Source organism: Drosophila mauritiana, unplaced genomic scaffold, assembly GCF_004382145.1.
Source record: "Drosophila mauritiana strain mau12 unplaced genomic scaffold, ASM438214v1 U_177, whole genome shotgun sequence".
Classification (NCBI taxonomy): domain Eukaryota; kingdom Metazoa; phylum Arthropoda; class Insecta; order Diptera; family Drosophilidae; genus Drosophila; species Drosophila mauritiana.
Genome location: NW_022881308.1, coordinates 26,489 through 54,118, shown reverse-complemented (window position 1 = coordinate 54,118; position 27,630 = coordinate 26,489). Strand labels below are relative to the sequence as shown.

Sequence of the window (27,630 nt, the reverse complement as noted above, 5' to 3'; positions counted from 1 at the left end):
ATGCCAATGTAATTTGTAACATAGTAAATTAGGAGGATCTTCGATCACCTGATGCCGCGCTAGTTACATATAAAAGCATTATTTAATACAATGACAAAGCCTAGAATCAATTGTAAACGACTTTTGTAACAGGCAAGGTGTTGTAAGTGGTTGAGCAGCTGCCATACTGCGATCCACTGAAGCTTATCCTTTGCTTGATGATTCGATAAATAAATGATTTTTCCTGTAGCCAAACAAACACCTCGTCATCAATTTAGTGACGCATATGATATTGTCCCTATCATATAATTTTTGATATAAAGACTTTAAAGAATTATATCAAGTTGCCAAATACCTCGTCATCAATTTAGTGACGCATATGATATTGTCCCTATCATTATAATTAATATAAAGACTTTAATGAATTGTGTCAAGTTGCCAAACACCTCGTCATCAATTTAGTGACGCATATGATATTGTCCCTATCATATAATTTTTGATATAAAAACTTTAAAGAATTGTATCAAGTTGCCAAATACCTCGTCATCAATTTAGTGACGCATATGATATTGTCCCTATCATATAATTAATATAAAGACTTTAATGAATTGTGTCAAGTTGCCAAACACCTCGTCATCAATTTAGTGACGCATATGATATTGTCCCTATCATATAATTTTTGATATAAAAACTTTAAAGAATTGTATCAAGTTGCCAAATACCTCGTCATCAATTTAGTGACGCATATGATATTGTCTCTATCATATAATTAATATAAAGACTTTAATGAATTGTGTCAAGTTGCCAAACACCTCGTCATCAATTTAGTGACGCATATGATATTGTCTCTATCATATAATTAATATAAAGACTTTAATGAATTGTGTCAAGTTGCCAAACACCTCGTCATCAATTTAGTGACGCATATGATATTGTCCCTATCATATAATTTTTGATATAAAACTTTAAAGAATTCTATCAAGTTGCCAATACCTCGTCATCAATTTAGTGACGCATATGATATTGTCTCTATCATATAATTAATATAAAGACTTTAATGATTGTGTCACGTTGCCAAACACCTCGTCATCAATTTAGTGACGCATATGATATTGTCCCTATCATATAATTTTTGATATAAAAACTTTAAAGAATTGTATCAAGTTGCCAAATACCTCGTCATCAATTTAGTGACGCATATGATATTGTCCCTATCATATAATTAATATAAAGACTTTAATGAATTGTGTCAAGTTGCCAAACACCTCGTCATCAATTTAGTGACGCATATGATATTGTCCCTATCATATAATTTTTGATATAAAGACTTTAAAGAATTATATCAAGTTGCCAAATACCTCGTCATCAATTTAGTGACGCATATGATATTGTCCCTATCATATAATTAATATAAAGACTTTAATGAATTGTGTCAAGTTGCCAAACACCTCGTCATCAATTTAGTGACGCATATGATATTGTCCCTATCATATAATTTTTGATATAAAGACTTTAAAGAATTATATCAAGTTGCCAAATACCTCGTCATCAATTTAGTGACGCATATGATATTGTCTCTATCATATAATTAATATAAAGACTTTAATGAATTGTGTCAAGTTGCCAAACACCTCGTCATCAATTTAGTGACGCATATGATATTGTCCCTATCATATAATTTTTGATATAAAAACTTTAAAGAATTGTATCAAGTTGCCAAATACCTCGTCATCAATTTAGTGACGCATATGATATTGTCCCTATCATATAATTAATATAAAGACTTTAATGAATTGTGTCAAGTTGCCAAACACCTCGTCATCAATTTAGTGACGCATATGATATTGTCCCTATCATATAATTTTTGATATAAAAACTTTAAAGAATTGTATCAAGTTGCCAAATACCTCGTCATCAATTTAGTGACGCATATGATATTGTCCCTATCATATAATTAATATAAAGACTTTAATGAATTGTGTCAAGTTGCCAAACACCTCGTCATCAATTTAGTGACGCATATGATATTGTCCCTATCATATAATATTTGATATAAAGACTTTAAAGAATTATATCAAGTTGCCAAATACCTCGTCATCAATTTAGTGACGCATATGATATTGTCTCTATCATATAATTAATATAAAGACTTTAATGAATTGTGTCAAGTTGCCAAACACCTCGTCATCAATTTAGTGACGCATATGATATTGTCCCTATCATATAATTTTTGATATAAAGACTTTAAAGAATTCTATCAAGTTGCCAAATACCTCGTCATCAATTTAGTGACGCATATGATATTGTCTCTATCATATAATTAATATAAAGACTTTAATGATTTGTGTCACGTTGCCAAACACCTCGTCATCAATTTAGTGACGCATATGATATTGTCCCTATCATATAATTAATATAAAGACTTTTTAAAGAATTGTATCAAGTTGCCAAACACCTCGTCATCAACTACTATATTATGGTTGCGCCGACCTCTCATATTGTATTCTCTTATGTCTTCATAGGATTTTGGCAATTATACGAGTAAATTAAATAATATACATATGAAAATGATTAATTATTATATGTATAAGGGAAAAAATGCTGAAATATTCCCATATTATCTTAGTATTATAGAGGAAAGACCGTTGCCGACCTCTGATATTGTTCAAAACTTATGTATTTATATGATTTTGGCAATTATATGAGTAAATTAAATAATATACATATAAAATGATTAAATATTATATGTATAAATGTATAAAGGAAAAAATGATGAAATATTCCCACATTATCTTAGTATTATAGAGGAAAGACCGTTGCTGACCTCTGATATTGTTCAAAACTTATGTATTTATATGATTTTGGCAATAATATGAGTAAATTAAATAATATACATATGAAAATGATTAATTATTATATGTATAAATGTATAAGGGAAAAAATGCTGAAAATATTCCCATATTATCTTAGTATTATAGAGGAAAGACCGTTGCTGACCTCTGATATTGTTCAAAACTTATGTATTTATATGATTTTGGCAATTATATGAGTAAATTAAATAATATACATATGAAAATTATTAATTATTATATGTATAGGGGAAAAAATGCTGAAATATTCCCACATTCTCTTAGTATTATAGAGAAAAGCCATTATAGTGAGAGGGTATAGTAGTGTAAACGACCGGAATTACGACAGAGGGTTCAAAAACTACTATAGGTAGGCAGTGGTTGCCGACCTCTCATATTGTTCAAAACTTATGTATTCATATGATTTTGGCAATTATATGAGTAAATTAAATAATATACATATGAAAATTATTAATTATTATATGTATAGGGGAAAAAATGCTGAAATATTCCCACATTCTCTTAGTATTATAGAGAAAAGCCATTATAGTGAGAGGGTATAGTAGTGTAAACGACCGGAATTACGACAGAGGGTTCAAAAACTACTATAGGTAGGCAGTGGTTGCCGACCTCTCATATTGTTCAAAACTTATGTATTCATATGATTTTGGCAATTATATGAGTAAATTAAATAATATACATATGAAAATTATTAATTATTATATGTATAAGGGAAAAAATGCTGAAAATATCCCACATTCTCTTAGTATAATAGAGAAAAGCCATTATAGTGAGAGGGTATAGTAGTGTAAACGACCGGAATTACGACAGAGGGTTCAAAAACTACTATAGGTAGGCAGTGGTTGCCGACCTCTCATATTGTTCAAAACTTATGTATTCATATGATTTTGGCAATAATATGAGTAAATTAAATAATATACATATGAAAATGATTAATTATTATATGTATAAGGGAAAAAATTCTGAAAATATCCCACATTCTCTTAGTATTATAGAGAAAAGCCATTATAGTGAGAGGGTATAGTAGTGTAAACGACCGGAATTACGACAGAGGGTTCAAAAACTACTATAGGTAGGCAGTGGTTGCCGACCTCTCATATTGTTCAAAACTTATGTATTCATATGATTTTGGCAATAATATGAGTAAATTAAATAATATACATATGAAAATGATTAATTATTATATGTATAAGGGAAAAAATGCTGAAAATATCCCACATTCTCTTAGTATTATAGAGAAAAGCCATTATAGTGAGAGGGTATAGTAGTGTAAACGACCGGAATTACGACAGAGGGTTCAAAAACTACTATAGGTAGGCAGTGGTTGCCGACCTCTCATATTGTTCAAAACTTATGTATTCATATGATTTTGGCAATAATATGAGTAAATTAAATAATATACATATGAAAATGATTAATTATTATATGTATAAGGGAAAAAATGCTGAAAATATCCCACATTCTCTTAGTATTATAGAGAAAAGCCATTATAGTGAGAGGGTATAGTAGTGTAAACGACCGGAATTACGACAGAGGGTTCAAAAACTACTATAGGTAGGCAGTGGTTGCCGACCTCTCATATTGTTCAAAACTTATGTATTCATATGATTTTGGCAATAATATGAGTAAATTAAATAATATACATATGAAAATGATTAATTATTATATGTATAAGGGAAAAAATAATCATATTATATATGAATAATGGAAAAAAAATGAAATGTTCCTATAATCTCTTAATATATAAGAGAATAGCCCGTATGTTGGGTGGCAAACGGAATTGAAAATACCCGCTTTGAGGACAGCGGGTTCAAAAACTACTATAGGTAGGCAGTGGTTGCCGACCTCCCGCATTATTCGAAATATTTATTTCGGATTATGTTTATATTGGTTACATACAATAAAGTATATTATTATCCGTACAAATTTGTTTCTCAGTTCTATAGAACACGGGACTTGGCTCCGCGGATAATAGGAATATACGCTTTATAGATAATATCGTTGAAACAAAAGTCAAGTTTCTATTATATATAGAATAACAAATCGTTTCCATATATTATCGTTAATTTTTGGAGGCAGGCAAATATTAATTTATTACCTGCCGTATAGTTGGATTATTATATCGTTACGGTATAATACAAATATGGATTCTTATGAAAGAAATATAAAATTATATATTAAATGTGGAAATATTATCATATGCGCTTGGTTTTATGTTATATATTACCAGAGATATATATGAAAAGAGATAAATTTTAAATTTATCTTCAAAATGCAAATGATTTAACTTAATATTTATATTGGTTAAACAAAAATTGTACATGTGTGGATACAATAATTATGTATGTTGGAAATAAAATGATATTTTATAATGAAATATGTATGTATAAAAAGATAAAATTATAGAAATATATATATTACAATAATTAGATGAAATTCTTGTTATATTGGTAAAACAAGTATAAATTAAAAATGAAAATATGGATTACGAATGCTATATAAAAATGGCCGTAATCGAATGGATTTTTTTACTTATATATTTAAAATTTTACCCAAAGGCGAAATATTGAATTTTATTCAATATAATAAAAATCATGGAATTATATAAAGTGAAAAATCTATATATCTATATATCTATTATATTGCTTATTTCGATTCAAAATATATGAATGGAATATGAAGGAAAAACATTATTCTGGTTGATCCTGCCAGTAGTTATATGCTTGTCTCAAAGATTAAGCCATGCATGTCTAAGTACACACGAATTAAAAGTGAAACCGCAAAAGGCTCATTATATCAGTTATGGTTCCTTAGATCGTTAACAGTTACTTGGATAACTGTGGTAATTCTAGAGCTAATACATGCAATTAAAACATGAACCTTATGGGACATGTGCTTTTATTAGGCTAAAACCAAGCGATCGCAAGATCGTTATATTGGTTGAACTCTAGATAACATGCAGATCGTATGGTCTTGTACCGACGACAGATCTTTCAAATGTCTGCCCTATCAACTTTTGATGGTAGTATCTAGGACTACCATGGTTGCAACGGGTAACGGGGAATCAGGGTTCGATTCCGGAGAGGGAGCCTGAGAAACGGCTACCACATCTAAGGAAGGCAGCAGGCGCGTAAATTACCCACTCCCAGCTCGGGGAGGTAGTGACGAAAAATAACAATACAGGACTCATATCCGAGGCCCTGTAATTGGAATGAGTACACTTTAAATCCTTTAACAAGGACCAATTGGAGGGCAAGTCTGGTGCCAGCAGCCGCGGTAATTCCAGCTCCAATAGCGTATATTAAAGTTGTTGCGGTTAAAACGTTCGTAGTTGAACTTGTGCTTCATACGGGTAGTACAACTTACAATTGTGGTTAGTACTATACCTTTATGTATGTAAGCGTATTACCGGTGGAGTTCTTATATGTGATTAAATACTTGTATTTTTTCATATGTTCCTCCTATTTAAAAACCTGCACTAGTGCTCTTAAACGAGTGTTATTGTGGGCCGGTACTATTACTTTGAACAAATTAGAGTGCTTAAAGCAGGCTTCAAATGCCTGAATATTCTGTGCATGGGATAATGAAATAAGACCTCTGTTCTGCTTTCATTGGTTTTCAGATCAAGAGGTAATGATTAATAGAAGCAGTTTGGGGGCATTAGTATTACGACGCGAGAGGTGAAATTCTTGGACCGTCGTAAGACTAACTTAAGCGAAAGCATTTGCCAAAGATGTTTTCATTAATCAAGAACGAAAGTTAGAGGTTCGAAGGCGATCAGATACCGCCCTAGTTCTAACCATAAACGATGCCAGCTAGCAATTGGGTGTAGCTACTTTTATGGCTCTCTCAGTCGCTTCCCGGGAAACCAAAGCTTTTGGGCTCCGGGGGAAGTATGGTTGCAAAGCTGAAACTTAAAGGAATTGACGGAAGGGCACCACCAGGAGTGGAGCCTGCGGCTTAATTTGACTCAACACGGGAAAACTTACCAGGTCCGAACATAAGTGTGTAAGACAGATTGATAGCTCTTTCTCGAATCTATGGGTGGTGGTGCATGGCCGTTCTTAGTTCGTGGAGTGATTTGTCTGGTTAATTCCGATAACGAACGAGACTCAAATATATTAAATAGATATCTTCAGGATTATGGTGCTGAAGCTTATGTAGCCTTCATTCATGGTGGCAGTAAAATGTTTATTGTGTTTGAATGTGTTTATGTAAGTGGAGCCGTACCTGTTGGTTTGTCCCATTATAAGGACACTAGCTTCTTAAATGGACAAATTGCGTCTAGCAATAATGAGATTGAGCAATAACAGGTCTGTGATGCCCTTAGATGTCCTGGGCTGCACGCGCGCTACAATGAAAGTATCAACGTGTATTTCCTAGACCGAGAGGTCCGGGTAAACCGCTGAACCACTTTCATGCTTGGGATTGTGAACTGAAACTGTTCACATGAACTTGGAATTCCCAGTAAGTGTGAGTCATTAACTCGCATTGATTACGTCCCTGCCCTTTGTACACACCGCCCGTCGCTACTACCGATTGAATTATTTAGTGAGGTCTCCGGACGTGATCACTGTGACGCCTTGCGTGTTACGGTTGTTTCGCAAAAGTTGACCGAACTTGATTATTTAGAGGAAGTAAAAGTCGTAACAAGGTTTCCGTAGGTGAACCTGCGGAAGGATCATTATTGTATAATATCCTTATCGTTAATAAACATTTGTTATAATACAAATAAATACAATTTACCAAAATAAAAATATTACAAAATGATTCCACGGAATCAAAAGTTAAAGTCAAAATAAAATGAAGATGGCTTTTATTTTATATGTGGGGCTTGGCAACCTCATAAAAAGACTTTAACATTATTAATGTTGTTGTGCGTATTTGTGGCAGTACCTACTACAACAATGGCGTTTCCTATAAAAACAAATTCTCGAAAATGGAAATCGAAGAAACTGAACAAAATTTGAAAGTAGAAGTCGAATTAAAATTAAAATAATTTTGAATGTGGTATTCAAAATAAGTGTGTGTGTATATGGACCATAATATACACGCGTTGCGAATATGTATTGTTCATCTATGTTATGAGCATACGTTGGCTAATGCAACAACCTAAAATATACAATGTTTGTACCTGTCATCCATCAGGTTAATGTTTTATATAAATTTTGCAGTATGTGTCACCCAAAATAGCAAACCATAACCAGATTTTTATGATACATAATGCTTATATGAAACTAAGACATATCGCAACATTTATTTTTAGGTATAAAAATAAATTTATTGAAGGAATTGATATATGCCAGTAAAATGGTGTATTTTTAATTTCTTTCAATAAAAACAATATTGATATTATATAAAAATGAATTATAAAACTCTAAGCGGTGGATCACTCGGCTCATGGGTCGATGAAGAACGCAGCAAACTGTGCGTCATCGTGTGAACTGCAGGACACATGAACATCGACATTTTGAACGCATATCGCAGTCCATGCTGTTATGTACTTTAATTAATTTTATAGTGCTGCTTGGACTACATATGGTTGAGGGTTGTAAGACTATGCTAATTAAGTTGTTTATAAATTTTTTATAAGCATATGGTATATTATTGGATTAAATAATGATTTTATTCATAATATTAAAAAAGAAATGAAAAACATTATCTCACATTTGAATGTGAAAAACGAAGAGAAATATTTTCTTTTTCAATCAAATAATACTGAGAAATGTCTAGCATAAAAAATTGAAATATTTTTCATCTAGAATTGTCTCTTATTAATGATTCGGAAAAAGAAAAATCTTGGTTTTGTTATTATTCTTCGTTGGTTCGTTAAATGGATAAAAAATAACTTTGCTTACAAGAACTATTGGAACTATTTATAACGAATTTAATTGATTGTTTTATCATTTATATATAAAGAATTTATGGCAAAAAATAGTTATATATACAACCTCAACTCATATGGGACTACCCCCTGAATTTAAGCATATTAATTAGGGGAGGAAAAGAAACTAACAAGGATTTTCTTAGTAGCGGCGAGCGAAAAGAAAACAGTTCAGCACTAAGTCACTTTGTCTATATGGCAAATGTGAGATGCAGTGTATGGAGCGTCAATATTCTAGTATGAGAAATTAATGATTTAAGTCCTTCTTAAATGAGGCCATTTACCCATAGAGGGTGCCAGGCCCGTATAACGTTAATGATTACTAGATGATGTTTCCAAAGAGTCGTGTTGCTTGATAGTGCAGCACTAAGTGGGTGGTAAACTCCATCTAAAACTAAATATAACCATGAGACCGATAGTAAACAAGTACCGTGAGGGAAAGTTGAAAAGAACTCTGAATAGAGAGTTAAACAGTACGTGAAACTGCTTAGAGGTTAAGCCCGATGAACCTGAATATCCGTTATGGAAAATTCATCATTAAAATTGTAATATTTAAATAATATTATTAAGAATAATGTGCATTTTTTCCATATAAGGACATTGTAATCTATTAGCATATCCCAAATTTATCATAAAATATAACTTATAGTTTATTCCAATTAAATTGCTTGCATTTTAACACAGAATAAATGTTATTAATTTGATAAAGTGCTGATAGATTTATATTATTACAGAGCGTTAATTTTTCGGAATTATATAATGGCATAATTATCATTGATTTTTGTGTTTATTATATGCTCTTGTATGATTAACAATGCGAAAGATTCAGGATACCTTCGGGACCCGTCTTGAAACACGGACCAAGGAGTCTAACATATGTGCAAGTTATTGGGATGTAAACCTAATAGCGTAATTAACTTGACTAATAATGGGATTAGTTTTTTAGCTATTTATAGCTAATTAACACAATCCCGGGGCGTTCTATATAGTTATGTATAATGTATATTTATATTATTTATGCCTCTAACTGGAACGTACCTTGAGCATATATGCTGTGACCCGAAAGATGGTGAACTATACTTGATCAGGTTGAAGTCAGGGGAAACCCTGATGGAAGACCGAAACAGTTCTGACGTGCAAATCGATTGTCAGAATTGAGTATAGGGGCGAAAGACCAATCGAACCATCTAGTAGCTGGTTCCTTCCGAAGTTTCCCTCAGGATAGCTGGTGCATTTTAATATTATATAAAATAATCTTATCTGGTAAAGCGAATGATTAGAGGCCTTAGGGTCGAAACGATCTTAACCTATTCTCAAACTTTAAATGGGTAAGAACCTTAACTTTCTTGATATGAAGTTCAAGGTTATGATATAATGTGCCCAGTGGGCCACTTTTGGTAAGCAGAACTGGCGCTGTGGGATGAACCAAACGTAATGTTACGGTGCCCAAATTAACAACTCATGCAGATACCATGAAAGGCGTTGGTTGCTTAAAACAGCAGGACGGTGATCATGGAAGTCGAAATCCGCTAAGGAGTGTGTAACAACTCACCTGCCGAAGCAACTAGCCCTTAAAATGGATGGCGCTTAAGTTGTATACCTATACATTACCGCTAAAGTAGATGATTTATATTACTTGTGATATAAATTTTGAAACTTTAGTGAGTAGGAAGGTACAATGGTATGCGTAGAAGTGTTTGGCGTAAGCCTGCATGGAGCTGCCATTGGTACAGATCTTGGTGGTAGTAGCAAATAATCGAATGAGACCTTGGAGGACTGAAGTGGAGAAGGGTTTCGTGTGAACAGTGGTTGATCACGAGTTAGTCGGTCCTAAGTTCAAGGCGAAAGCCGAAAATTTTCAAGTAAAACAAAAATGCCTAACTATATAAACAAAGCGAATATAATACACTTGAATAATTTTGAACGAAAGGGAATACGGTTCCAATTCCGTAACCTGTTGAGTATCCGTTTGTTATTAAATATGGGCCTCGTGCTCATCCTGGCAACAGGAACGACCATAAAGAAGCCGTCGAGAGATATCGGAAGAGTTTTCTTTTCTGTTTTATAGCCGTACTACCATGGAAGTCTTTCGCAGAGAGATATGGTAGATGGGCTAGAAGAGCATGACATATACTGTTGTGTCGATATTTTCTCCTCGGACCTTGAAAATTTATGGTGGGGACACGCAAACTTCTCAACAGGCCGTACCAATATCCGCAGCTGGTCTCCAAGGTGAAGAGTCTCTAGTCGATAGAATAATGTAGGTAAGGGAAGTCGGCAAATTAGATCCGTAACTTCGGGATAAGGATTGGCTCTGAAGATTGAGATAGTCGGGCTTGATTGGGAAACAATAACATGGTTTATGTGCTCGTTCTGGGTAAATAGAGTTTCTAGCATTTATGTTAGTTACTTGTTCCCCGGATAGTTTAGTTACGTAGCCAATTGTGGAACTTTCTTGCTAAAATTTTTAAGAATACTATTTGGGTTAAACCAATTAGTTCTTATCAATTATAACGATTATCAATTAACAATCAATTCAGAACTGGCACGGACTTGGGGAATCCGACTGTCTAATTAAAACAAAGCATTGTGATGGCCCTAGCGGGTGTTGACACAATGTGATTTCTGCCCAGTGCTCTGAATGTCAAAGTGAAGAAATTCAAGTAAGCGCGGGTCAACGGCGGGAGTAACTATGACTCTCTTAAGGTAGCCAAATGCCTCGTCATCTAATTAGTGACGCGCATGAATGGATTAACGAGATTCCTACTGTCCCTATCTACTATCTAGCGAAACCACAGCCAAGGGAACGGGCTTGGAATAATTAGCGGGGAAAGAAGACCCTTTTGAGCTTGACTCTAATCTGGCAGTGTAAGGAGACATAAGAGGTGTAGAATAAGTGGGAGATATTAGACCTCGGTTTGGTATCGTCAATGAAATACCACTACTCTTATTGTTTCCTTACTTACTTGATTAAATGGAACGTGTATCATTTCCTAGCCATTATACGGATATATTTATTATATCTTATGGTATTGGGTTTTGATGCAAGCTTCTTGATCAAAGTATCACGAGTTTGTTATATAATCGCAAACAAATTCTTTAATAAAACGATGCATTTATGTATTTTTGATTTGAAAATTTGGTATAACTCCAATTACTCAGGTATGATCCAATTCAAGGACATTGCCAGGTAGGGAGTTTGACTGGGGCGGTACATCTCTCAAATAATAACGGAGGTGTCCCAAGGCCAGCTCAGTGCGGACAGAAACCACACATAGAGCAAAAGGGCAAATGCTGACTTGATCTCGGTGTTCAGTACACACAGGGACAGCAAAAGCTCGGCCTATCGATCCTTTTGGTTTAAAGAGTTTTTAACAAGAGGTGTCAGAAAAGTTACCATAGGGATAACTGGCTTGTGGCGGCCAAGCGTTCATAGCGACGTCGCTTTTTGATCCTTCGATGTCGGCTCTTCCTATCATTGTGAAGCAAAATTCACCAAGCGTTGGATTGTTCACCCATGCAAGGGAACGTGAGCTGGGTTTAGACCGTCGTGAGACAGGTTAGTTTTACCCTACTAATGACAAAACGTTGTTGCGACAGCATTCCTGCGTAGTACGAGAGGAACCGCAGGTACGGACCAATGGCACAATACTTGTTCGAGCGAACAGTGGTATGACGCTACGTCCGTTGGATTATGCCTGAACGCCTCTAAGGTCGTATCCGTGCTGGACTGCAATGATAAATAAGGGGCAATTTGCATTGTATGGCTTCTAAACCATTTAAAGTTTATAATTTATTTTATAAACGACAATGGATGTGATGCCAATGTAATTTGTAACATAGTAAATTAGGAGGATCTTCGATCACCTGATGCCGCGCTAGTTACATATAAAAGCATTATTTAATACAATGACAAAGCCTAGAATCAATTGTAAACGACTTTTGTAACAGGCAAGGTGTTGTAAGTGGTTGAGCAGCTGCCATACTGCGATCCACTGAAGCTTATCCTTTGCTTGATGATTCGATAAATAAATGATTTTTCCTGTAGCCAAACAAACACCTCGTCATCAATTTAGTGACGCATATGATATTGTCCCTATCATATAATTTTTGATATAAAGACTTTAAAGAATTATATCAAGTTGCCAAATACCTCGTCATCAATTTAGTGACGCATATGATATTGTCCCTATCGTATAATTTTTGATATAAAGACTTTAAAGAATTCTATCACGTTGCCAAATACCTCGTCATCAATTTAGTGACGCATATGATATTGTCCCTATCATATAATTAATATAAAGACTTTAATGAATTGTGTCAAGTTGCCAAACACCTCGTCATCAATTTAGTGACGCATATGATATTGTCCCTATCATATAATTTTTGATATAAAGACTTTAAAGAATTATATCAAGTTGCCAAATACCTCGTCATCAATTTAGTGACGCATATGATATTGTCCTATCATATAATTAATATAAAGACTTTAATGAATTGTGTCAAGTTGCCAAACACCTCGTCATCAATTTAGTGACGCATATGATATTGTCCCTATCATATAATTTTTGATATAAAAACTTTAAAGAATTGTATCAAGTTGCCAAATACCTCGTCATCAATTTAGTGACGCATATGATATTGTCCCTATCATATAATTAATATAAAGACTTTAATGAATTGTGTCAAGTTGCCAAACACCTCGTCATCAATTTAGTGACGCATATGATATTGTCCCTATCATATAATTTTTGATATAAAAACTTTAAAGAATTGTATCAAGTTGCCAAATACCTCGTCATCAATTTAGTGACGCATATGATATTGTCCCTATCATATAATTAATATAAAGACTTTAATGAATTGTGTCAAGTTGCCAAACACCTCGTCATCAATTTAGTGACGCATATGATATTGTCCCTATCATATAATATTTGATATAAAACTTTAAAGAATTATATCAAGTTGCCAAATACCTCGTCATCAATTTAGTGACGCATATGATATTGTCTCTATCATATAATTAATATAAAGACTTTAATGAATTGTGTCAAGTTGCCAAACACCTCGTCATCAATTTAGTGACGCATATGATATTGTCCCTATCATATAATTTTTGATATAAAGACTTTAAAGAATTCTATCAAGTTGCCAAATACCTCGTCATCAATTTAGTGACGCATATGATATTGTCTCTATCATATAATTAATATAAAGACTTTAATGATTTGTGTCACGTTGCCAAACACCTCGTCATCAATTTAGTGACGCATATGATATTGTCCCTATCATATAATTAATATAAAGACTTTTTAAAGAATTGTATCAAGTTGCCAAACACCTCGTCATCAACTACTATATTATGGTTGCGCCGACCTCTCATATTGTATTCTCTTATGTCTTCATAGGATTTTGGCAATTATACGAGTAAATTAAATAATATACATATGAAAATGATTAATTATTATATGTATAAGGGAAAAAATGCTGAAATATTCCCATATTATCTTAGTATTATAGAGGAAAGACCGTTGCCGACCTCTGATATTGTTCAAAACTTATGTATTTATATGATTTTGGCAATTATATGAGTAAATTAAATAATATACATATAAAATGATTAAATATTATATGTATAAATGTATAAAGGAAAAAATGATGAAATATTCCCACATTATCTTAGTATTATAGAGGAAAGACCGTTGCTGACCTCTGATATTGTTCAAAACTTATGTATTTATATGATTTTGGCAATAATATGAGTAAATTAAATAATATACATATGAAAATGATTAATTATTATATGTATAAATGTATAAGGGAAAAAATGCTGAAAATATTCCCATATTATCTTAGTATTATAGAGGAAAGACCGTTGCTGACCTCTGATATTGTTCAAAACTTATGTATTTATATGATTTTGGCAATTATATGAGTAAATTAAATAATATACATATGAAAATTATTAATTATTATATGTATAGGGGAAAAAATGCTGAAATATTCCCACATTCTCTTAGTATTATAGAGAAAAGCCATTATAGTGAGAGGGTATAGTAGTGTAAACGACCGGAATTACGACAGAGGGTTCAAAAACTACTATAGGTAGGCAGTGGTTGCCGACCTCTCATATTGTTCAAAACTTATGTATTCATATGATTTTGGCAATTATATGAGTAAATTAAATAATATACATATGAAAATTATTAATTATTATATGTATAGGGGAAAAAATGCTGAAATATTCCCACATTCTCTTAGTATTATAGAGAAAAGCCATTATAGTGAGAGGGTATAGTAGTGTAAACGACCGGAATTACGACAGAGGGTTCAAAAACTACTATAGGTAGGCAGTGGTTGCCGACCTCTCATATTGTTCAAAACTTATGTATTCATATGATTTTGGCAATTATATGAGTAAATTAAATAATATACATATGAAAATTATTAATTATTATATGTATAAGGGAAAAAATGCTGAAAATATCCCACATTCTCTTAGTATAATAGAGAAAAGCCATTATAGTGAGAGGGTATAGTAGTGTAAACGACCGGAATTACGACAGAGGGTTCAAAAACTACTATAGGTAGGCAGTGGTTGCCGACCTCTCATATTGTTCAAAACTTATGTATTCATATGATTTTGGCAATAATATGAGTAAATTAAATAATATACATATGAAAATGATTAATTATTATATGTATAAGGGAAAAAATTCTGAAAATATCCCACATTCTCTTAGTATTATAGAGAAAAGCCATTATAGTGAGAGGGTATAGTAGTGTAAACGACCGGAATTACGACAGAGGGTTCAAAAACTACTATAGGTAGGCAGTGGTTGCCGACCTCTCATATTGTTCAAAACTTATGTATTCATATGATTTTGGCAATAATATGAGTAAATTAAATAATATACATATGAAAATGATTAATTATTATATGTATAAGGGAAAAAATGCTGAAAATATCCCACATTCTCTTAGTATTATAGAGAAAAGCCATTATAGTGAGAGGGTATAGTAGTGTAAACGACCGGAATTACGACAGAGGGTTCAAAAACTACTATAGGTAGGCAGTGGTTGCCGACCTCTCATATTGTTCAAAACTTATGTATTCATATGATTTTGGCAATAATATGAGTAAATTAAATAATATACATATGAAAATGATTAATTATTATATGTATAAGGGAAAAAATGCTGAAAATATCCCACATTCTCTTAGTATTATAGAGAAAAGCCATTATAGTGAGAGGGTATAGTAGTGTAAACGACCGGAATTACGACAGAGGGTTCAAAAACTACTATAGGTAGGCAGTGGTTGCCGACCTCTCATATTGTTCAAAACTTATGTATTCATATGATTTTGGCAATAATATGAGTAAATTAAATAATATACATATGAAAATGATTAATTATTATATGTATAAGGGAAAAAATAATCATATTATATATGAATAATGGAAAAAAAATGAAATGTTCCTATAATCTCTTAATATATAAGAGAATAGCCCGTATGTTGGGTGGCAAACGGAATTGAAAATACCCGCTTTGAGGACAGCGGGTTCAAAAACTACTATAGGTAGGCAGTGGTTGCCGACCTCCCGCATTATTCGAAATATTTATTTCGGATTATGTTTATATTGGTTACATACAATAAAGTATATTATTATCCGTACAAATTTGTTTCTCAGTTCTATAGAACACGGGACTTGGCTCCGCGGATAATAGGAATATACGCTTTATAGATAATATCGTTGAAACAAAAGTCAAGTTTCTATTATATATAGAATAACAAATCGTTTCCATATATTATCGTTAATTTTTGGAGGCAGGCAAATATTAATTTATTACCTGCCGTATAGTTGGATTATTATATCGTTACGGTATAATACAAATATGGATTCTTATGAAAGAAATATAAAATTATATATTAAATGTGGAAATATTATCATATGCGCTTGGTTTTATGTTATATATTACCAGAGATATATATGAAAAGAGATAAATTTTAAATTTATCTTCAAAATGCAAATGATTTAACTTAATATTTATATTGGTTAAACAAAAATTGTACATGTGTGGATACAATAATTATGTATGTTGGAAATAAAATGATATTTTATAATGAAATATGTATGTATAAAAAGATAAAATTATAGAAATATATATATTACAATAATTAGATGAAATTCTTGTTATATTGGTAAAACAAGTATAAATTAAAAATGAAAATATGGATTACGAATGCTATATAAAAATGGCCGTAATCGAATGGATTTTTTTACTTATATATTTAAAATTTTACCCAAAGGCGAAATATTGAATTTTATTCAATATAATAAAAATCATGGAATTATATAAAGTGAAAAATCTATATATCTATATATCTATTATATTGCTTATTTCGATTCAAAATATATGAATGGAATATGAAGGAAAAACATTATTCTGGTTGATCCTGCCAGTAGTTATATGCTTGTCTCAAAGATTAAGCCATGCATGTCTAAGTACACACGAATTAAAAGTGAAACCGCAAAAGGCTCATTATATCAGTTATGGTTCCTTAGATCGTTAACAGTTACTTGGATAACTGTGGTAATTCTAGAGCTAATACATGCAATTAAAACATGAACCTTATGGGACATGTGCTTTTATTAGGCTAAAACCAAGCGATCGCAAGATCGTTATATTGGTTGAACTCTAGATAACATGCAGATCGTATGGTCTTGTACCGACGACAGATCTTTCAAATGTCTGCCCTATCAACTTTTGATGGTAGTATCTAGGACTACCATGGTTGCAACGGGTAACGGGGAATCAGGGTTCGATTCCGGAGAGGGAGCCTGAGAAACGGCTACCACATCTAAGGAAGGCAGCAGGCGCGTAAATTACCCACTCCCAGCTCGGGGAGGTAGTGACGAAAAATAACAATACAGGACTCATATCCGAGGCCCTGTAATTGGAATGAGTACACTTTAAATCCTTTAACAAGGACCAATTGGAGGGCAAGTCTGGTGCCAGCAGCCGCGGTAATTCCAGCTCCAATAGCGTATATTAAAGTTGTTGCGGTTAAAACGTTCGTAGTTGAACTTGTGCTTCATACGGGTAGTACAACTTACAATTGTGGTTAGTACTATACCTTTATGTATGTAAGCGTATTACCGGTGGAGTTCTTATATGTGATTAAATACTTGTATTTTTTCATATGTTCCTCCTATTTAAAAACCTGCACTAGTGCTCTTAAACGAGTGTTATTGTGGGCCGGTACTATTACTTTGAACAAATTAGAGTGCTTAAAGCAGGCTTCAAATGCCTGAATATTCTGTGCATGGGATAATGAAATAAGACCTCTGTTCTGCTTTCATTGGTTTTCAGATCAAGAGGTAATGATTAATAGAAGCAGTTTGGGGGCATTAGTATTACGACGCGAGAGGTGAAATTCTTGGACCGTCGTAAGACTAACTTAAGCGAAAGCATTTGCCAAAGATGTTTTCATTAATCAAGAACGAAAGTTAGAGGTTCGAAGGCGATCAGATACCGCCCTAGTTCTAACCATAAACGATGCCAGCTAGCAATTGGGTGTAGCTACTTTTATGGCTCTCTCAGTCGCTTCCCGGGAAACCAAAGCTTTTGGGCTCCGGGGGAAGTATGGTTGCAAAGCTGAAACTTAAAGGAATTGACGGAAGGGCACCACCAGGAGTGGAGCCTGCGGCTTAATTTGACTCAACACGGGAAAACTTACCAGGTCCGAACATAAGTGTGTAAGACAGATTGATAGCTCTTTCTCGAATCTATGGGTGGTGGTGCATGGCCGTTCTTAGTTCGTGGAGTGATTTGTCTGGTTAATTCCGATAACGAACGAGACTCAAATATATTAAATAGATATCTTCAGGATTATGGTGCTGAAGCTTATGTAGCCTTCATTCATGGTGGCAGTAAAATGTTTATTGTGTTTGAATGTGTTTATGTAAGTGGAGCCGTACCTGTTGGTTTGTCCCATTATAAGGACACTAGCTTCTTAAATGGACAAATTGCGTCTAGCAATAATGAGATTGAGCAATAACAGGTCTGTGATGCCCTTAGATGTCCTGGGCTGCACGCGCGCTACAATGAAAGTATCAACGTGTATTTCCTAGACCGAGAGGTCCGGGTAAACCGCTGAACCACTTTCATGCTTGGGATTGTGAACTGAAACTGTTCACATGAACTTGGAATTCCCAGTAAGTGTGAGTCATTAACTCGCATTGATTACGTCCCTGCCCTTTGTACACACCGCCCGTCGCTACTACCGATTGAATTATTTAGTGAGGTCTCCGGACGTGATCACTGTGACGCCTTGCGTGTTACGGTTGTTTCGCAAAAGTTGACCGAACTTGATTATTTAGAGGAAGTAAAAGTCGTAACAAGGTTTCCGTAGGTGAACCTGCGGAAGGATCATTATTGTATAATATCCTTATCGTTAATAAACATTTGTTATAATACAAATAAATACAATTTACCAAAATAAAAATATTACAAAATGATTCCACGGAATCAAAAGTTAAAGTCAAAATAAAATGAAGATGGCTTTTATTTTATATGTGGGGCTTGGCAACCTCATAAAAAGACTTTAACATTATTAATGTTGTTGTGCGTATTTGTGGCAGTACCTACTACAACAATGGCGTTTCCTATAAAAACAAATTCTCGAAAATGGAAATCGAAGAAACTGAACAAAATTTGAAAGTAGAAGTCGAATTAAAATTAAAATAATTTTGAATGTGGTATTCAAAATAAGTGTGTGTGTATATGGACCATAATATACACGCGTTGCGAATATGTATTGTTCATCTATGTTATGAGCATACGTTGGCTAATGCAACAACCTAAAATATACAATGTTTGTACCTGTCATCCATCAGGTTAATGTTTTATATAAATTTTGCAGTATGTGTCACCCAAAATAGCAAACCATAACCAGATTTTTATGATACATAATGCTTATATGAAACTAAGACATATCGCAACATTTATTTTTAGGTATAAAAATAAATTTATTGAAGGAATTGATATATGCCAGTAAAATGGTGTATTTTTAATTTCTTTCAATAAAAACAATATTGATATTATATAAAAATGAATTATAAAACTCTAAGCGGTGGATCACTCGGCTCATGGGTCGATGAAGAACGCAGCAAACTGTGCGTCATCGTGTGAACTGCAGGACACATGAACATCGACATTTTGAACGCATATCGCAGTCCATGCTGTTATGTACTTTAATTAATTTTATAGTGCTGCTTGGACTACATATGGTTGAGGGTTGTAAGACTATGCTAATTAAGTTGTTTATAAATTTTTTATAAGCATATGGTATATTATTGGATTAAATAATGATTTTATTCATAATATTAAAAAAGAAATGAAAAACATTATCTCACATTTGAATGTGAAAAACGAAGAGAAATATTTTCTTTTTCAATCAAATAATACTGAGAAATGTCTAGCATAAAAAATTGAAATATTTTTCATCTAGAATTGTCTCTTATTAATGATTCGGAAAAAGAAAAATCTTGGTTTTGTTATTATTCTTCGTTGGTTCGTTAAATGGATAAAAAATAACTTTGCTTACAAGAACTATTGGAACTATTTATAACGAATTTAATTGATTGTTTTATCATTTATATATAAAGAATTTATGGCAAAAAATAGTTATATATACAACCTCAACTCATATGGGACTACCCCCTGAATTTAAGCATATTAATTAGGGGAGGAAAAGAAACTAACAAGGATTTTCTTAGTAGCGGCGAGCGAAAAGAAAACAGTTCAGCACTAAGTCACTTTGTCTATATGGCAAATGTGAGATGCAGTGTATGGAGCGTCAATATTCTAGTATGAGAAATTAATGATTTAAGTCCTTCTTAAATGAGGCCATTTACCCATAGAGGGTGCCAGGCCCGTATAACGTTAATGATTACTAGATGATGTTTCCAAAGAGTCGTGTTGCTTGATAGTGCAGCACTAAGTGGGTGGTAAACTCCATCTAAAACTAAATATAACCATGAGACCGATAGTAAACAAGTACCGTGAGGGAAAGTTGAAAAGAACTCTGAATAGAGAGTTAAACAGTACGTGAAACTGCTTAGAGGTTAAGCCCGATGAACCTGAATATCCGTTATGGAAAATTCATCATTAAAATTGTAATATTTAAATAATATTATTAAGAATAATGTGCATTTTTTCCATATAAGGACATTGTAATCTATTAGCATATCCCAAATTTATCATAAAATATAACTTATAGTTTATTCCAATTAAATTGCTTGCATTTTAACACAGAATAAATGTTATTAATTTGATAAAGTGCTGATAGATTTATATTATTACAGAGCGTTAATTTTTCGGAATTATATAATGGCATAATTATCATTGATTTTTGTGTTTATTATATGCTCTTGTATGATTAACAATGCGAAAGATTCAGGATACCTTCGGGACCCGTCTTGAAACACGGACCAAGGAGTCTAACATATGTGCAAGTTATTGGGATGTAAACCTAATAGCGTAATTAACTTGACTAATAATGGGATTAGTTTTTTAGCTATTTATAGCTAATTAACACAATCCCGGGGCGTTCTATATAGTTATGTATAATGTATATTTATATTATTTATGCCTCTAACTGGAACGTACCTTGAGCATATATGCTGTGACCCGAAAGATGGTGAACTATACTTGATCAGGTTGAAGTCAGGGGAAACCCTGATGGAAGACCGAAACAGTTCTGACGTGCAAATCGATTGTCAGAATTGAGTATAGGGGCGAAAGACCAATCGAACCATCTAGTAGCTGGTTCCTTCCGAAGTTTCCCTCAGGATAGCTGGTGCATTTTAATATTATATAAAATAATCTTATCTGGTAAAGCGAATGATTAGAGGCCTTAGGGTCGAAACGATCTTAACCTATTCTCAAACTTTAAATGGGTAAGAACCTTAACTTTCTTGATATGAAGTTCAAGGTTATGATATAATGTGCCCAGTGGGCCACTTTTGGTAAGCAGAACTGGCGCTGTGGGATGAACCAAACGTAATGTTACGGTGCCCAAATTAACAACTCATGCAGATACCATGAAAGGCGTTGGTTGCTTAAAACAGCAGGACGGTGATCATGGAAGTCGAAATCCGCTAAGGAGTGTGTAACAACTCACCTGCCGAAGCAACTAGCCCTTAAAATGGATGGCGCTTAAGTTGTATACCTATACATTACCGCTAAAGTAGATGATTTATATTACTTGTGATATAAATTTTGAAACTTTAGTGAGTAGGAAGGTACAATGGTATGCGTAGAAGTGTTTGGCGTAAGCCTGCATGGAGCTGCCATTGGTACAGATCTTGGTGGTAGTAGCAAATAATCGAATGAGACCTTGGAGGACTGAAGTGGAGAAGGGTTTCGTGTGAACAGTGGTTGATCACGAGTTAGTCGGTCCTAAGTTCAAGGCGAAAGCCGAAAATTTTCAAGTAAAACAAAAATGCCTAACTATATAAACAAAGCGAATATAATACACTTGAATAATTTTGAACGAAAGGGAATACGGTTCCAATTCCGTAACCTGTTGAGTATCCGTTTGTTATTAAATATGGGCCTCGTGCTCATCCTGGCAACAGGAACGACCATAAAGAAGCCGTCGAGAGATATCGGAAGAGTTTTCTTTTCTGTTTTATAGCCGTACTACCATGGAAGTCTTTCGCAGAGAGATATGGTAGATGGGCTAGAAGAGCATGACATATACTGTTGTGTCGATATTTTCTCCTCGGACCTTGAAAATTTATGGTGGGGACACGCAAACTTCTCAACAGGCCGTACCAATATCCGCAGCTGGTCTCCAAGGTGAAGAGTCTCTAGTCGATAGAATAATGTAGGTAAGGGAAGTCGGCAAATTAGATCCGTAACTTCGGGATAAGGATTGGCTCTGAAGATTGAGATAGTCGGGCTTGATTGGGAAACAATAACATGGTTTATGTGCTCGTTCTGGGTAAATAGAGTTTCTAGCATTTATGTTAGTTACTTGTTCCCCGGATAGTTTAGTTACGTAGCCAATTGTGGAACTTTCTTGCTAAAATTTTTAAGAATACTATTTGGGTTAAACCAATTAGTTCTTATCAATTATAACGATTATCAATTAACAATCAATTCAGAACTGGCACGGACTTGGGGAATCCGACTGTCTAATTAAAACAAAGCATTGTGATGGCCCTAGCGGGTGTTGACACAATGTGATTTCTGCCCAGTGCTCTGAATGTCAAAGTGAAGAAATTCAAGTAAGCGCGGGTCAACGGCGGGAGTAACTATGACTCTCTTAAGGTAGCCAAATGCCTCGTCATCTAATTAGTGACGCGCATGAATGGATTAACGAGATTCCTACTGTCCCTATCTACTATCTAGCGAAACCACAGCCAAGGGAACGGGCTTGGAATAATTAGCGGGGAAAGAAGACCCTTTTGAGCTTGACTCTAATCTGGCAGTGTAAGGAGACATAAGAGGTGTAGAATAAGTGGGAGATATTAGACCTCGGTTTGGTATCGTCAATGAAATACCACTACTCTTATTGTTTCCTTACTTACTTGATTAAATGGAACGTGTATCATTTCCTAGCCATTATACGGATATATTTATTATATCTTATGGTATTGGGTTTTGATGCAAGCTTCTTGATCAAAGTATCACGAGTTTGTTATATAATCGCAAACAAATTCTTTAATAAAACGATGCATTTATGTATTTTTGATTTGAAAATTTGGTATAACTCCAATTACTCAGGTATGATCCAATTCAAGGACATTGCCAGGTAGGGAGTTTGACTGGGGCGGTACATCTCTCAAATAATAACGGAGGTGTCCCAAGGCCAGCTCAGTGCGGACAGAAACCACACATAGAGCAAAAGGGCAAATGCTGACTTGATCTCGGTGTTCAGTACACACAGGGACAGCAAAAGCTCGGCCTATCGATCCTTTTGGTTTAAAGAGTTTTTAACAAGAGGTGTCAGAAAAGTTACCATAGGGATAACTGGCTTGTGGCGGCCAAGCGTTCATAGCGACGTCGCTTTTTGATCCTTCGATGTCGGCTCTTCCTATCATTGTGAAGCAAAATTCACCAAGCGTTGGATTGTTCACCCATGCAAGGGAACGTGAGCTGGGTTTAGACCGTCGTGAGACAGGTTAGTTTTACCCTACTAATGACAAAACGTTGTTGCGACAGCATTCCTGCGTAGTACGAGAGGAACCGCAGGTACGGACCAATGGCACAATACTTGTTCGAGCGAACAGTGGTATGACGCTACGTCCGTTGGATTATGCCTGAACGCCTCTAAGGTCGTATCCGTGCTGGACTGCAATGATAAATAAGGGGCAATTTGCATTGTATGGCTTCTAAACCATTTAAAGTTTATAATTTATTTTATAAACGACAATGGATGTGATGCCAATGTAATTTGTAACATAGTAAATTAGGAGGATCTTCGATCACCTGATGCCGCGCTAGTTACATATAAAAGCATTATTTAATACAATGACAAAGCCTAGAATCAATTGTAAACGACTTTTGTAACAGGCAAGGTGTTGTAAGTGGTTGAGCAGCTGCCATACTGCGATCCACTGAAGCTTATCCTTTGCTTGATGATTCGATAAATAAATGATTTTTCCTGTAGCCAAACAAACACCTCGTCATCAATTTAGTGACGCATATGATATTGTCCCTATCATATAATTTTTGATATAAAGACTTTAAAGAATTATATCAAGTTGCCAAATACCTCGTCATCAATTTAGTGACGCATATGATATTGTCCCTATCGTATAATTTTTGATATAAAGACTTTAAAGAATTCTATCAACGTTGCCAAATACCTCGTCATCAATTTAGTGACGCATATGATATTGTCCCTATCATATAATTTTTGATATAAAGACTTTAAAGAATTGTATCAAGTTGCCAAATACCTCGTCATCAATTTAGTGACGCATATGATATTGTCCCTATCATATAATTAATATAAAGACTTTAATGAATTGTGTCAAGTTGCCAAACACCTCGTCATCAATTTAGTGACGCATATGATATTGTCCCTATCATATAATTTTTGATATAAAAACTTTAAAGAATTGTATCAAGTTGCCAAATACCTCGTCATCAATTTAGTGACGCATATGATATTGTCCCTATCATATAATTAATATAAAGACTTTAATGAATTGTGTCAAGTTGCCAAACACCTCGTCATCAATTTAGTGACGCATATGATATTGTCCCTATCATATAATTTTTGATATAAAACTTTAAAGAATTGTATCAAGTTGCCAAATACCTCGTCATCAATTTAGTGACGCATATGATATTGTCCCTATCATATAATTAATATAAAGACTTTAATGAATTGTGTCAAGTTGCCAAACACCTCGTCATCAATTTAGTGACGCATATGATATTGTCCCTATCATATAATTTTTGATATAAAGACTTTAAAGAATTGTATCAAGTTGCCAAATACCTCGTCATCAATTTAGTGACGCATATGATATTGTCCCTATCATATAATTAATATAAAGACTTTAATGAATTGTGTCAAGTTGCCAAACACCTCGTCATCAATTTAGTTTTTTTTTTTTTTTTTTTTTTTTTTTTTTTTTTTTTTTTTTTTTTTTTTTTTTTTTTTTTTTTTTTTTTTTTTTTTTTTTTTTTTTTTTTTTTAGCGTGCGTTTATTTATTTAAAATCTGTCCTAGTGGACAATAATTAAATGGTTTTGCGGGGGAACATTAGCTTAAGGGATACTATTGTACATGTATTTGTGGCGGGTTTTATATGTGTTGTCTATTGTTGTGGAAGATCGAGAGGGTGTCTCCTCATGAGACGTCTGCTTGTTTGGCTATTGTCTAACAGGTTGGTGGCGAGGTGGTTAGGGTGGTTTTCGAGCCTTTTCAGGTATCTCTCGCTGAGCCTGGAGATTTCATCAGCGACTTGTGGGATTCCAAGTTCCCTATGTATGGCGACATTCTCGTGGTAGGGATGCGCATTACAGGCAATTCTCAAGCACCTATTCTGGAACCGCTGTATACGCAGGCGATTCGTGTGGCTTGCCGTGCCCCATAGCTGTATCCCGTAGGTCCAGATGGGCTTGAGAATTGCCTTGTACACCAGGATTTTGTGGTTCTGCCTTAGCTTGGACCCTCTCCCAATAAGCCAATGCATCTGCCTCAGACGCGCATCGGCCTGTATGCGTTTGCTGACGATGTGGGGACGCCAAGTGAGCCTGCGGTCCAGGGTAAGTCCTAGGTACTTGGGTGCGGGTGCGTTGGGAATGATGACTCCGTTTAGCGTGACCGGTGGGCAGTCTCCTCTCCTTAGTGCAAATGTTGTTTGGGTAGATTTTTCCGCGTTCACTACGATGTTCCACCTGCTGAGCCAGGGATGTAGCGCGTCCATTTGCCTTTGGATTGTTTCGGAGGCTTCTCGTGGGTCGGATGAGGAGGCGAGGAAAGCCGTGTCATCTGCATAAGTCGCTATAGTTAGGTTCCTGGAGGGGATTATGGGAAGGTCTGCGGTGTAAAGGGTGTACAGTATTGGTCCGAGCACACTGCCTTGCGGAACTCCAGCTCTGATCAGTCTGGGTAGGCTTATTGCACTTCCGCATCTGACTTGGAATGCTCTTCCCTCAGTGTAGGATTTGAGGAGGGTAAAATGGGGGCTTGGGAGGTAGGATTTGAGTTTATGGAGGAGTCCAGGATGCCAAACTCTGTCGAATGCCTGCTTCACGTCGAGCATTACAGCGCAGCAGTATTTCTTTTGCTCGAATGCCTCGAGGATCCGTTCGACTAGCCGGTGGCATTGCTCTGGTGTTCCGTGGGAGCGCCTGAAGCCAAACTGGTGATCGGGGATCAAACCAGCCTCATCCAGTACTGGCAATACTCTGCGCAAAAATACTCTTTCGAGTATTTTGGAGAGGATTGCCAGCAAACTAATCGGACGATAGGAGGCGAGATTGGCTTCAGGCTTACCAGGCTTGAGGAGGACAATAACCTCTGCTCTTTTCCACTCTTCCGGGAAGTACCCTAGCCGGAAGCAGCTGTTGTAAATGCTGGCCAGCATTTGTGTGCAGCGGAATGGGAGCATTTTTAGGGCCGCCGCATCTATACGATCCAGGCCTGGAGATTTGTTGTTCTTCAGTAGAGCAATCTCCTGCGCAACTTCCTCAGGGTCGACTGGTTCCAACGGGGGACCGGGAGAGCTTGGGCTATTGAGAAACCGGGCTGTTTCAGCATGTTCTTCGGCAGTGCAGCAGTCGAACGGAGAGAAGGCGTTGTAAAGGTGTTCGGCGAAAGCTTCTGCTCTTTCAGCATCCGAACGGCACCAGGATCCATCTGCTTTGCGCACTGCGGAAACCTTTTTGGCTGGTCGTTTAATGTGGCGGGTGACGTTCCACAGATTGTGGTCTGGGTCCCCGGGAGAGAGTTCCTCGAGGAATCTGAGGAAGGAGTCCTGGCGTAGGCTGGAGATCTTGTCCTTCAACTCCTTTGTGGCGTGATTGAGCGCTGTTTTGTCTCTTGGATTGCGCGTCAAGAACCAAACTCTCCTGAGACGCCTCTTCTCAGTCACGAGTGCCGCAATTTCCGGGGACCAGAGGTGGAGGTCCCTGCTAGGTGTTCTCGCAGTCTTTGGTGGCGGTGGGCTTGCGAATTCCGCAGCGTTTTGCATCTGCCTGGTGAGATTCCCGATAGCTTCATCAATGTTCCTGGGTGTGTTGAGGATGGGGTTCGGATTGACGGTGGAGAGCATCCAGGACGCGAACTTGGCGGCGTCGGTATATTTTCCAGTGAGCCTTCTGAGCGGGGTTTTCCTGAGGACTGGCGTGTTGATTAGCA

The 27,630-nt window shown here is 35.2% G+C and overlaps 6 non-coding genes across 6 annotated transcripts; all 6 read left to right on the top strand.

The window, feature by feature from the left end:
- Nucleotides 1–5,541: 5,541 nt before the first annotated feature.
- On the top strand, nucleotides 5,542–7,536 carry LOC117149222. The gene has a single exon (XR_004460129.1). It is a non-coding gene; the product is annotated as a small subunit ribosomal RNA (ribosomal RNA).
- A 686-nt stretch (nucleotides 7,537–8,222) lies between these two features.
- On the top strand, nucleotides 8,223–8,401 carry LOC117149227. The gene has a single exon (XR_004460133.1). It is a non-coding gene; the product is annotated as a 5.8S ribosomal RNA (ribosomal RNA).
- A 395-nt stretch (nucleotides 8,402–8,796) lies between these two features.
- Nucleotides 8,797–12,758, top strand: LOC117149225. The gene has a single exon (XR_004460131.1). It is a non-coding gene; the product is annotated as a large subunit ribosomal RNA (ribosomal RNA).
- A 4,423-nt stretch (nucleotides 12,759–17,181) lies between these two features.
- LOC117149229 lies at nucleotides 17,182–19,176 on the top strand. The gene has a single exon (XR_004460135.1). It is a non-coding gene; the product is annotated as a small subunit ribosomal RNA (ribosomal RNA).
- Nucleotides 19,177–19,862: 686 nt separating this feature from the next.
- On the top strand, nucleotides 19,863–20,041 carry LOC117149226. Its single transcript, XR_004460132.1, has one exon. It is a non-coding gene; the product is annotated as a 5.8S ribosomal RNA (ribosomal RNA).
- A 395-nt stretch (nucleotides 20,042–20,436) lies between these two features.
- On the top strand, nucleotides 20,437–24,398 carry LOC117149224. The gene has a single exon (XR_004460130.1). It is a non-coding gene; the product is annotated as a large subunit ribosomal RNA (ribosomal RNA).
- Nucleotides 24,399–27,630: the final 3,232 nt, after the last annotated feature.